Source organism: Esox lucius, chromosome 1 (assembly GCF_011004845.1).
Source record: "Esox lucius isolate fEsoLuc1 chromosome 1, fEsoLuc1.pri, whole genome shotgun sequence".
Lineage (NCBI taxonomy): Eukaryota > Metazoa > Chordata > Actinopteri > Esociformes > Esocidae > Esox > Esox lucius.
In genome coordinates, this window is record NC_047569.1 from 34,804,054 (window position 1) to 34,816,976 (window position 12,923).

At 41.0% G+C, this 12,923-nt stretch overlaps 1 long non-coding RNA gene across 1 annotated transcript in view; it reads left to right on the forward strand.

Annotated features, from left to right (window-relative positions):
- Window positions 1-12,923, forward strand: part of LOC105011575 — a 65,470-nt gene that overhangs the window by 47,204 nt on the left and 5,343 nt on the right. The window contains exons 77-89 of the long non-coding RNA XR_004575498.1: window positions 2,172-2,384; window positions 2,634-2,779; window positions 3,088-3,215; window positions 3,598-3,745; window positions 8,083-8,215; window positions 8,311-8,469; window positions 8,735-8,861; window positions 9,189-9,400; window positions 9,973-10,135; window positions 10,555-10,637; window positions 11,881-12,041; window positions 12,215-12,317; window positions 12,627-12,778. This is a non-coding gene — a long non-coding RNA (SCO-spondin). The remainder of the gene's footprint in view (window positions 1-2,171; window positions 2,385-2,633; window positions 2,780-3,087; window positions 3,216-3,597; window positions 3,746-8,082; window positions 8,216-8,310; window positions 8,470-8,734; window positions 8,862-9,188; window positions 9,401-9,972; window positions 10,136-10,554; window positions 10,638-11,880; window positions 12,042-12,214; window positions 12,318-12,626; window positions 12,779-12,923) is intronic.

Below are 12,923 nucleotides of genomic sequence, written 5' to 3' on the forward strand. Positions count from 1 at the left end.
CTCTGGCAGGCGAAGAACAGACAGGCAATACAGGTCAATTATGACCAAAAAATCCTGCCATCTGAACAGTCTCTTTCATCACGCTGTGCGCCTTAGCAACCAGCCATCTTACCAAATCAAGCTGCCATTAAACTGCAAACTAAATTGCCGCACTATATTGGACACAAACTCTTGTTCATCAACCTCCCTCTAATAGATACTGTATACTATTCAAAGACATGGATTTACAGTAAATCCACATGTGTATATTAATTGTAAAATATTAACATTCTTTTATATTCTATTTATGTGTATATATATATATGTATATATCAGCAAACAAGTAATGACATTGACGATGCACTGTTCACGAGAGCATCAATTTGTGTATAGTTATTTAAACATCTGAGTAAGTGTAGACTGCCAATTGGTTTCTGCTAGGGACAGTGCCAGTTTTAGAGAAGGCCAGTTTTATTGTTTCTTTAATCAGCTCAACAGTTTTCAGCTGTGCTATCATAAACGCAAAAGGTCAATTTGACTTTTGAAATGATAAACTTGGATTTGCAAACAAAACGTGCCATTGGAACACAGGACTCATGGTTGCTTATAATGGGTACACCTGAGGATTATTATTTTAATAGTTATTTTAATAGTCAAAAAATTCAATTTTCTTTCAAAAACAAGAACATTTCTAAGTGACCCTAAACTTTTGAACGGTAGTGTGAGTCTTATTTATATTTCATTTTACATTGTATGCTTACCACCACCCATTTCTATATTTTAGAGGGTCTCAGACAGGGTCACAAGGTCACAGACAGGGTCACAAGGTCACATACAGGGTCACAAGTCACAGACAGGGTCACAGAGGTGGGCAGAGTAGGGGTGCAAGGCCAGAGGGAATTTTATTGATTAACATACACTGTTATATTGTATAGAACTAAAACATCTCAAAAAGAAAATACAGACAATTATTGTCTTCCTCTTTCTTCTCAATCACATTACAAATCATGTAAAAAGGTAATTTGCCATCACCTGATATAAGTTGAGCTGATTCTGATTAGCCCTAAATAAAATCTGCTTTTCCTGTAGGATTTCCTTACAGGTTTCTTGGTTGCATAATGCAGAGATAGCTATTGTCCACAAGTAGCTAATAAAAGATTGTTGTGATCTTATTGTTGAAAGGTGCAAATCAATATTCTTCAATGAATTACATAGACTATCTCAAGGAACACTGTGAAAACAATCATTAAGATGCGGAGGCAAGACAGCACCACCAGGATATTGCAAAGATCTGGATGTCCATTCAAAATTGATAACAGGGCAAGGTTAAAAGTCATGTAGGAGGCTACCAAGAACTATAAAGGTGCTGCAGATTTTCTGGCAGGAACTGGGCACTCCCTGCAATGTGAAACTATTGTGTGGATTCTCTGCTAATCTGAGCTGTGGAATTAAAAACACAAAAAAGAACATCTGTATATTTATCCCAAATCCATGGGATAATGTATGTTGTCTGATGGGACAATGGTATAACATTTTGGCTTTAATTCCAAAATATATGTTTGGCGCAGTGCTCAAAGTACACATTACCTACTGTACTATCAAGCATGGTGTCAGCAGCATCATGCTGTGGGGTGGTTTATGTTCAGTGGGGACAGAGCCTGGTCAGGATGGAGGGGACAGTGAATAGACAAAAAGTTTGGTAAAAAATTACAAAGTTCAAGTGTGCTTGTTTGGTAGATACCTGTACAAACAAATGTAATGATGTAATACAAGCAAAGTATAAGTTTGGGGGTGTGCAAATATACTGTAGGCAACCAAGGCATTGACTGTATTCATTTTGTATAATTTCTTTAAAGAAATTATCTGGTTTTAAGTTAATTATTTTAGCTTATTGAGTTCTTATTAAATGTGAAAAGATTTTCTATACTGGTGTATCCACCGTACAACTTTCTGCAGATTTGATGTTATTCAGCCTCTACGTATATATGTGGAAATGTATATTGTATTTGAATTATAATCCACCCAGCATTATAATTCTGGGTATGTTCAAATGTACTTCGCAAATAAAGGTGATTCAGTCTGATTATTATTCCGTTATGATTTCCTAACTAGAAAGATTATTGAAATTCTCGAAGTGAATTGGGATTTCTATTGGAATAGATTTATGTATATATATATATTTCTTCCCATAGGGACAGAGAACTACCACAGCAACCCCTGTCCCCTGGGACATGTGTGTCCAATGGGCTCCTCTACTCCGGTCGCATGCCCTCCTGGTTCTTTTGGTAATCTCTCCAAGGCTAGACGCCCTGAGGACTGCCACCCATGTCCGCCGGACACCTTCAACCATCTGGCTGCCCAGAGAGCCTGTTTTCCCTGTGGTAGCTCTGCCACTGCACCTCAAGGTCTCAACCAACAGTTGTACTTAGAGTGAAAGCTCTTGCCGTTTCACATGATTAGACCAGGAACGATTCCTCTGACTTTAAAATGTGTGTGTGTGTGTGTGTGTATTTGCCCCCACTTGTGTGATGTTTGTGTGGTGTATTTCGACATATGTCGCTTTAAGTGGCATCATAAAGAGCGGCAAGTTTCAGCGCTTGAATGCACAGCTAGCTGACGACCATGTTTGCATGTTGACCTGAATTCTACGACAGGGGCCTCTACCTGCACCTGCGTTGGGAAGAACCGCGCTTTTCAGGTCTCCGACGGTTCCTGTCTGTGTCGAACAGGCTTTATCTTCTACAACCAACTGGACTTCAAGAGCTCTATTTCTGACAGTAAACTGGACTGCCAGCCTGAGGTTAGAAGCAGGGGTATCTGTAGTAGGGTGTACCTCTGTCTGTCAGCTTAGATGCAGACTTAATCGCACATGACACTTTGTATTTCGGAAGCATTCCCTGTGAGTGCGCCATCCCTTTACATTAGTGAGACCAAAATCTTCTGTTTCTCGGACAGAGCTACGATGTATTACACCCAAAATCTCCATATGTATAACCGTTGAGAATAACACTGATACTAAATAGGGTGGAACAGAGTGGAAGAATGATACACACATACTGTATGTATGTATATATATATATATATATATTTATATATATTGTACTGTAGGTTAACCAGCGTTGTAGGTTGGGACAGGTGCGTCTGGCCGCCTCCAGAGAGTGTGTCTTCCCCTCCCACTACTCCTGTAATGTCACCTGTGGACCTCAGGGAGGGAGTCTGGATGTGGAAATGGGCATGTGAGTCCCCTCAGTCAGTATTATTATTTTATTTCTGTTTTATTCAAAACTATCTCTGGCTGAATAAATTAACTATGCTTCAGAACCGTATTAACTTTGCAAAAGTGTAAATTGGCCCTTTACCAAAACCTGTGTGGCTCAGTTGTTACTTTAGTGGCATTCACAGAAGGCATGGTTATTAGTTAACCCACAACGGTAACACGTTCTTACTGTGAGTACTGTATACTCCCTATACTGTAAGTGGGTTTAGAAAGCATCTGCTCGATTATACTTCTGTCGTATTTGTGTATAAGCAGATACATTTTATATGAATTCATAGTACCCAACTGTATAAATCCCTTCTACAGTACTTCTATCTCATCAATTGCCATTCTCCCATCAGCTGCCATTGTGAGCGTTATGTGTCAGTGGAGGAGCTATGCAACAGCTCGTGTCTGTCCAGACTGCCCCATGTCTCTGCCAGGCTCTCCCCGGGAGGTCAGCTCCTGGTGGGGATCAAAGAACCGGAGGAAAGCCCAGTGTGGAGCCGAGTAAGAATCACCACAGCCATCACCATGTGTTTACCTCCACTGCTTGACTGTGCCAAATATGGCTTCGTTGGCCTCAAAGCCATTGCCAAAGCCACTGACTACCTGCCAAACTTTTTTCGAATTTACTCTAATTGGTCAAAATTCTATTTTAAGAGTTTTACCAACGCAATATTTTTATCTGTTGACCTCTTACCCAACTTTACTACACGGGGACTCTTTTTGGACATAATTAACAGAACTACTCACCCCTGAACACCCGACGCTAAGTATCATTAAAATGCCTTATCACTGTAATTGTTGTAGCAACAACACGGAGGAGAACTATCGTCTTCAGTTAAAGATAGCAGAGTTAGAGGCTCGGCTTCTGACACAAAGTCAGGCAATGATTATGCTAGTGTAGAAATAGAAATAACTTCGTCAGTGCCACCAGGAAGAAACGATAGTTTTGTAAGCCCCCTGGCACAGCTCCTGCAGCCGGGCAAGAACTTTCTCTTGGTCACTGGGAAGAAATGCCGTCGACCAGTTAAACCTGAATCGTTGCTAAATCCAACTGAGACTTCCAACAGGTTTTCCCCACTGGAGTCGGAGTCAAGGCCCTAGCCGTCTTCGGAGGGGAATGATCGGCAAGCATTTTCTACCGGTGGCCTTGAAAAACTAAAAACTTTAGTCATTGGCGATTCCATTACACGCAGTATTAGACTAAAGAATCAGCCGGCGATCGTACACTGTTTACCGGGGGACAGAGCCACCGACGTAGCCGCAAATCTGGGGTTGGTACAGAGATGTTGTTATTCACATTGGCACCAATGACGTTAGGATGAAACAGTCAGAGGTTACGAAGCAGAACATAGCATCAGCGTGTAAACTAGCTAGAAAGATGTGTCTGCATCGAGTAATTGTCTCTGGCCCCCTCCCAGCTAGGGGTGGTGATGAGCTCTACAGCAGACTTGCGCAACTCAATCGCTGGCTGAAAACAGAGTTCTGCCTGTCGCAGGAGGTAGAGTTTGTAGATAACTGGCTTTCTTTTCGGGACTCTCCCAGAAATAGGGCCATGCCTGATCTGCTGAGGAGCGACGGACTCCATCCTAGCTGGAGTGGTGCTCTTCTTTTATCTAGGAACATTGACAGGAGTCTCACTCCTATAGCCTTAACATGAGATAGGGTGCAGGTCAGGCTGCAGGCTGTTAGGCAGCCTGCTAGCATAGTGGAGTCTGTCGATAGCATAGTCAGAGTAGTTAGTACAGCTTTACCTATTGCCACTGTGACTTGTTCCAGGCTGAGAAAAGTTAAACAAGGTAGTGCTAACAAAAACAACCTTATTAAGATCAAGCCTTCCTCCACCTCGGTCACAAATAAAAATGACTGTATTACCTCGCATCTCAAAATGGGACTCCTAAATGTTAGATCCCTTGCTCCAAAGGCAGTTGCCGTAAATGAATTAATCTCTGACCATAAACTAGATGTTATTGCTGCCTTAAATGAGGCCTCTCCTCCTGGTTATACTAGTGATCATATCCCTCATGCATCCTGAAAAGGAGGGGGTGTCGCTAAGATTTATGACAGTAAATATAAATGTACTCTCAAACATATCACTGAGTTTCATTCTTTTGAAGTTTTACTAATGAAAGTTAGTAAAACCAGGCCGATAAATCTTTTTACATAGCTACTATTTATAGCCCCCCCGGGCTATACACAATGTTCCTCACTGAGTTTCCAGAATTCTTGTGGAACCTTGTAGTCATGGCAGATAGTATTCAAATTTTTGGCGATTTCAATATTCATATGGAAAAGTCCAATGATCCTCTTCAAAAAGCCTTTGAAGCCATAATTGACTCAATGGGTTTTATCCAACATGTCTCAGGTCCAACACATTGCCACAATCACATATTAGATTTAGTCCTGTCACAAGAAATAGATATTGTAGATCTAATAATTTCCCCCTAAAATCCTGGATTATCGGATCACTGTCTTATTACATTTACCTTTAAAACAAGAAATCCACTTGCTCCGCAAACAATGAGTTTCAAAAGCCGTACTATAAATTCTCGGACAACAAATAAATTCCTTGATATTCTTACAAGTTCGCTCATTAACGACAGAGTAAATAAATCTGTAAACGATCAAATCAAGGATCTAAACTCAACACTGCGAAATACATTAGACACAGTTGCACCACTAAAAACTAAAGAAATACGCAACAACTTGCTCCCTGGTACACAGACAATACTAGAGCAATTAAGCAAGCCTCCAGTAGATTGGAGCAAAAGTGGCGCTCCACCAAGTTGGAAGTATTTAGACTAGCCTGGATAGACAGTACACTACAATACCGAAAATCACTCACGTCTGCTCGATCAGCTTATTTCTCCAACCTGATTGAGGTGAACAAAAACAATCCAAAATGTCTCTTTGATACTGTTGCAAAGTTAACAAAAAAGCAAAGCTTAGCAAGTGAAGTGGGTCTTCACTTTAGTTGTAATGAATACATGAACTACTTTGATGAAAAGATCATCACCATTAGAAAACAAATAACTGACTCCTCCTTAAATAGTTATGGTCCTCAAAATCTCAGTTGTCCTAAAAATGTCCTGAACCTCCCTGTCCAGGTGTCAATGGGGACACTTGAATTTTTTGATACCGTATCGCTCAACACATTTACTAAATTTGTAATGAGTTCTAAACCCACAAACTCTCAGCTAGACCCGATTCCAACAAAATTACTTAAGCAGCTATTTCCTGTGCTAGGTCAGCCAATGCTGAACATAATAAATTGCTCCCTTTCCTCCGGATGTGTACCAAACTCACTAAAAATAGCGGAAATTAAGCCTCTTCTAATAAAATCGAATCTGGATCCCGACATATTAAAGAATTATAGGCCAATATCGAACCTCCCGTTCCTCTCAAAAATCTTACAAAAATGTGTTTCACAACAACTGAATGCCTTCCTAAAGACAAATAACATTTATGAAATACTCCAGTCCGGTTTCAGATCCCATCATAGTACTGAGACTGCACTCGTGAAGGTAACAAATGACCTTCTAATGGCCTCAGACAAAGGTTCCGCATCCGTCCTGTTGCTTCTTGATCTTAGTGCTGCTTTTGACACTATTGATCACTCACTTCTCTTAGAGAGACTGGAAACCCATATTGGGCTACGTGGACATGTTCTAGCCTGGTTTAAATCATATTTATCTGAAAGATATCAGTTTGTTAGTGTGGATGGCATATCCTCTGACAAGTCAAAGGTATGCTTTGGTGTTCCTCAAGCCTCGGTTCTGGGCCCATTATTGTTCTCACTATATATGCTCCCTCTGGGCTATGTAATCCGAAATCACAATGTAAACTTTCACTGTTATGCTGATGACACACAGTTATATATTTCAATGAAGCATGGAGAAGCCCCTAAATTAGCTACTTTGGAAGCATGCGTTTCAGATATTAGGAAGTGGATGACCGAGAATTTCTTACTCTTAAACTCAAGGAAAACAGAAATGCTTGTTTTAGGACCCAAGAAACAAATAGCGTTGTTAGCGGATCTCACTGTGAACCTTGACGGCTGCAAAAAACTGTAATAAACCTTGGCGTTACCCTTGACCCTGACCTCTCCTTTGAAGAACATATAAAATATGTCTCAGGAGTTGCTTATTTTCATCTTCGAAACATTGCAAAAATTTTAAACTTTTTATCAAAAACTGAAACATTTATCCATGCTTTCGTTACTTCTAGACTAGATTACTGCAATGCTCTTCTCTCTGGTTATCTCACCCCTCTGAGCCTGGGTCCTCTCTAGGTTTCTTCCTAAAATTCGAATTAAATTGGAATTCAATATTCTTACATTTTCCGGATAATGTAATGAATACACTTAGTATGGAAATAATGCACAAGGAATCAAACACTTACTCTATGTGGCGTTGGGTGGTCCAGCTTTCTAAGTCACTGCCTCCGGTGCACATATAGGGTTCACATCTGTCCCACTGCTCTTTCAACCAAATATCTTTCACCACTTTCTGTTCAATAAAGCATAACACTGAATCTGCATTGTGATAACCTAAAAATGAATGTTTTGGTTATTTAGTTATCCCTGTGGTGAAGAAATATATAGTTTGTTTCAGAGTTGGGGTCAATTCCTTTTCAGTTCAATCCATTCAGGAAGTTTCACTTTTTTTCTCAGTGAGATTCATTGATGAAAAAACGAAATTGAACATATACTTCCTGAATTGACATGGAATTTCTACCAATGATTGTACGAATTAATGTCCATTCACAAATGCAATATTGATTATTATCCATTTGCTCTAACATCATATGTGTTTGACATGACATGTATCCTTTTTCTTTAGAGCGTTATTGATGTTTTGGGACCAGATGTCCATGTGAAGAATATTGGAAACATCCACTTTGTTCAGTTTAGTTTTGAAGGTGTTTTCGGTTGGATTCTTATGGACCAAACAATTATTGAAATGGCCCTGACAGGTAATTAGAATTAATCAAATGACTTTACAAGGATGAAAGGAATTTCTCAAATCCAGCCTGTGTGTAATTCGTTGTTTGTTACTATTTTCCTGTAGCGGAGCCAATCACATTCCTTGACAGAGAATACAGGAAGAAGAGGGATGTTGAATCCATGGCAGAAATTCTCTCCAATACCCTCCCTCGTATCCCCAACCCCATAGCATGCCTCTCTTCTAATGACATGCTCATCTTCCAGCTCTCCATCAATTTCACTGGTAGGTTAATATTTAAATAAATTCTTCCCTGCAGCACTAACTTAAAGGGATTGTTCAGTTGTTTAAAGTGTTTGCATATTTTCGACTTGCCTCGGGTGTCGACGTTTCATCCAAAATGCTTTTGAGTTTGTTTTCTAGTTATTTAGCTGTCTAGAATCTACTGGCAAGCATTTCTGGAGAATGTTGGCTGAAAACATTTGTAGTGCAAGCCTAAAACAAATAAATATGTCCATTCTTATCTTGGCACAATTTATTCTAAATTCAGACCGTCAACTCAGCCACTTCCCAGTGTATCAGAAAGACCATCTCTTCAACAGCAACCCTAGCTGGGACTTTGGGGCCTTCCGGCATCTAGGGCATCTTATGAAACAGACTCAGTTCAACTCTACCAGGTAGGGAAGCGCCCACATGTAGCCGATAGTCTTCAGTATATTGTTATTAGATTTACTTCAGCAAACCGATGCATTTATTGCTTTTATGTCAGCATTGAAAATATTGAAAAAACAACAAGGTAATAAACAACTTTTTAATACTCATAACCTTTTCTTTTTCTATTATTTATTCAAACATTACAATAGTCATTTACCCTGTAAACGAAACACAATCTGAATTCTCCGATTGTTTTATGAAAGTAACATTTCAAAGGACATTTTAGCCCATCTGATAGGCGCAACCGAAAAATGTCGAAAGTACACCAGAGTCTATCCCGTTTTCATTAGATTTGCCCATGTGTTCTCTGACACGGGGAAGTATGTGTTTGTGGACAACGCTGTCCCAGACTGGAGTCTGGTGGTGGTGGTTAGTGAGAGAGGGACAGAGTGTGACCCCGCTGCGGCCGTTTTCCAACCAATGACCCCATCCCAACTGGTCAGACATGGGGTCATCAAACAGCACCAGCTCAACCTGCTGCCAGACTGGGGTGCCATCATAGGTGAGGGGAACTCCCAAAATGCATCCCTGTTCCGTATTTAGAGGCCATTTCTTCCATGTTTAAAACCCTCACAAAGTAGCTTTTTTTTTTGATGACTTGAGGTTGTTGACATTGTTTCCAGGTCCTAGGCACCACTGTGTGATGGTAATGCGACTCCCCAAAATATCACTAGTGGTCTCCCTCCCACCCACCGACAGTGATGCTACAACGCATTTTCTTCTCTGCATTTCACTTCTCTGTCTCACACTGCCATGTCATTAATTCTTGTTTGAAAGTAGTTTTTCATAAAGCAAGAGAGAAGTAGGTACCGTAGAACAGGCAAGGGGAATGAAGAATACAGGATGCGCCGCTTTGGTATCGAAGAGATAATGGCATCCGAGGTTATGAGTAGACTAGAAAGTTGGATTGGTGTTTGTTCCTTGTAACTTTAAACCAGTGAACCTGAAAGCCAAAAGGAAAAAATAAACATACAATGATATGTCGCACTCAGTCGGTAGAAATCGTATTTCAGTTCTGTCAAAGGAATGTAAAGTTATTTGAATTGGATTTGAATTCTCTCTCCTCCACTGTAGGTGTCCTGACTGTACTGCTGGTGCTCATCCTGGTGCTCACTACCACAGCTCTGGTTCTGAAGCCCGGTCAGGCTAAGCTGCTCTCCCTGAGCAAACCGAAGCCAAAGTGGCGAAGCTTGGGAGAGCCCATCCCTGCAGTGGAATACATCGACATGGGAAACAGGTTGGCTGGACCCAACGCCACCAATCGATACCGGCATCTTCCATTAGCTCCCATTACGTTCTATTAGTTTAGCTAAGAGCTTTCAGATGTGCCCCAGCCATTTATCTGGTATCTGACCTTACCACAGTCATGGCTGGGAGTATTGTGTTCGAAGGGAGCGGCTCCACTGACAGGCATCCTGGCACATAATGTGTTGTCTTGCATTGTATCTTTGCCCTTTAGATTGTCCCATATTTAAAAATCAACAGTCATGCGGTGTGACTCGTTACGTCCTGATGGTGATTAGTCATTAGGTGCACTAAATCAACCTCCCCCCTTTGACCTGGGACACGCTGACATTAAAATCCACTCCCTCACGAGAAACTTTCTGAAAAGCCACTGTCTGCAATGACTGACTTCCACAAATGTGTTTGCTTTAGTGCGGATGTCCGTGGTGTTCTGGGCTGCAGGGGTGTGGGAGAGGGAGCTGAATCTGAGGAGCCTGCAGCCTGCCGTGGAGGAGGTGACCCACTCTTATTACTCACTGCATTAATCATGATGGGTTCATAGTCGTGATGGGCAAAGCCCAATCGGCACCGCAATTTCAAAAACAGCCGACGATAGAATATTCTGCAAGGTTATTTGCCCCACTAGATTTGATTTGTTTGACCACCCAAAAACACACGATGCAATCACGGGAGATGACACAGAAAAGTTGCAAAACACGATTACCGTTTTGGTTGACTCGTAATCAAACTATGTTGGCATTTAACCTCTTAACCAAAGTTAGGGAAACAGCTTTTTCCAACCACGCTTATAGGATTTTTGTCCATCCCCTCATCAGAGAAATTGAAATAAAACGATTAATCGGTTAAGGAGTATTTTTCTCTGACAATTCCCGTTTCGGATTAAACACAGCTCCAAGTCACAGATGACAATGCTCCTGCCTCCTGTGTGCTAATGTTTATCTGTTTGTAAGGGTGAATATGTGTGTCCGTGTAATATGTGCCCAGTTGAGCAGAGTCAGTGTAAGTGGTCAGATGGATCAAGTGTTCAGCACTCTGAGCGCCTGCAGATCTAAACTGTCCCAGAGTAGTCCCAGAGTAGTCCCAGAAGGCTGAATGCATTCTCCATTCACTCACTCCATACACAAATGACTATCTCCAACGATGCATCTCTCCAACTACTCCAGTATGCAGATGACACCATTCAGGCTGTTCTCTGACAGAACACGTATCACGGAGAGGTCATTTAGCTGGTGGTCTGGTACAGTCAAAATAACCTGAAACGATACACAGACAAAATGGTGGAGGTGATGGTCGGCTTCAAGAAACGCCTCCAACCTCCAAACCTTGGAATTGAGGGCAGATCTGTTAGTTTGGATGTGTCATTCAAATGTCAAGGGCAAATCAGCAGATGTACAGTACACCCTGCAGCAGCTGAAGTTTTTTCCCCAGACAGTCTTGACCAAAACTCTACACATCAATGGTAGATCCCATCCTCACCACCGGCACCACCATCTGGTTTGGGTCTGCATCTAGATCTACTGCACTGAAACTTTAAATGTCTACATCAACATAAATCCATTTATATTATATCTATTATCTTCAGCTTTGTTAAGATTCTGTGTATTTTGTCTCTACATTATGTCTCGAAATTAGAGCACCATTACACCAATTCAAATTCTAAGTGTTTGTAAATGTGCTGAGGGAATATGTTTGATTCTGAGTTTATGTGCATACATTTTTTCCTAAATGCTACCCAAGGATACAGAACTGAGAAATTTGAGCTGGAAGAGTTTAACGTGAAAACGCTCTACGACAAGCTAGAAGATCAGAACTTGTATTTGGCTTCACAGCTGGCATGGCATCGCAAAGACACCCAAGAGTTCTACCAAAATATCTGCCAACAGATGGATGACCTGAAGGTATGAGAAACACTGCATAAAATCACTGAAGAATGGCTTTACTATTTAGAATCAAGTAACTATTTTTGTTAACTGGACTGAAGAAAGTGGGCACGGGTTGCGTTCCTGGATCTATATTTATTATTATTATTTTATATTTAACTGTGCAACTAGTGATTTTTGTTTTTCTTAAGGACATTCTGGAGAACATGGAGCCCAAAGAGTTTAGTCTGTTGAAAGAGCTATTGGAGCGTGATGCCTTACATAATGACTCATACATTAATACTGAAACACAAGGTAAGCCCATGTCTCCGAGATGCCAATACCGACATCTGTGCACTAGAGATTAGTGTACTAGTTGCTGTGATGTTATACATCAATAAAGATAATACACATTATTGCTTTGCTTTACTATGGCCTGCATTTAATCTAAGGAGATGCAAAACAACCGCGTAGCAATAGACTTTAAGTCGATTTCCCTGACATCTGAGGAATATGCCACATACTGTATGTCAGTGCTGTGGATTTCATCTCAAACAGAACCTTTATTACCATTATGAGGCTGTTTGTATGTTATTATCTGAGTTTTGACCTTTGACATTTCAGCAGAGCCATCTGTAGTGCTGATTGGGGCTGTAGTCCGAGCTCTGGAGGCTGTCCTCTACAGACTGATAGGAGAGGGCTGGCAGCAGCAGGACATGACAGCAGCACACTGCCACACAGACACCAGGGCTGAGCTGCACATGGGCTACACACAGGTGAATGGATATCAAAGACTTAATTTCACTACAACTAGGCTAAATATTATTGCTACTACTATGCCTTTATATCAACACTACCATGGCTTTATATCACCACTACCATGGCTTTATATCATCATTAACATGGCTTTATATCACCTCT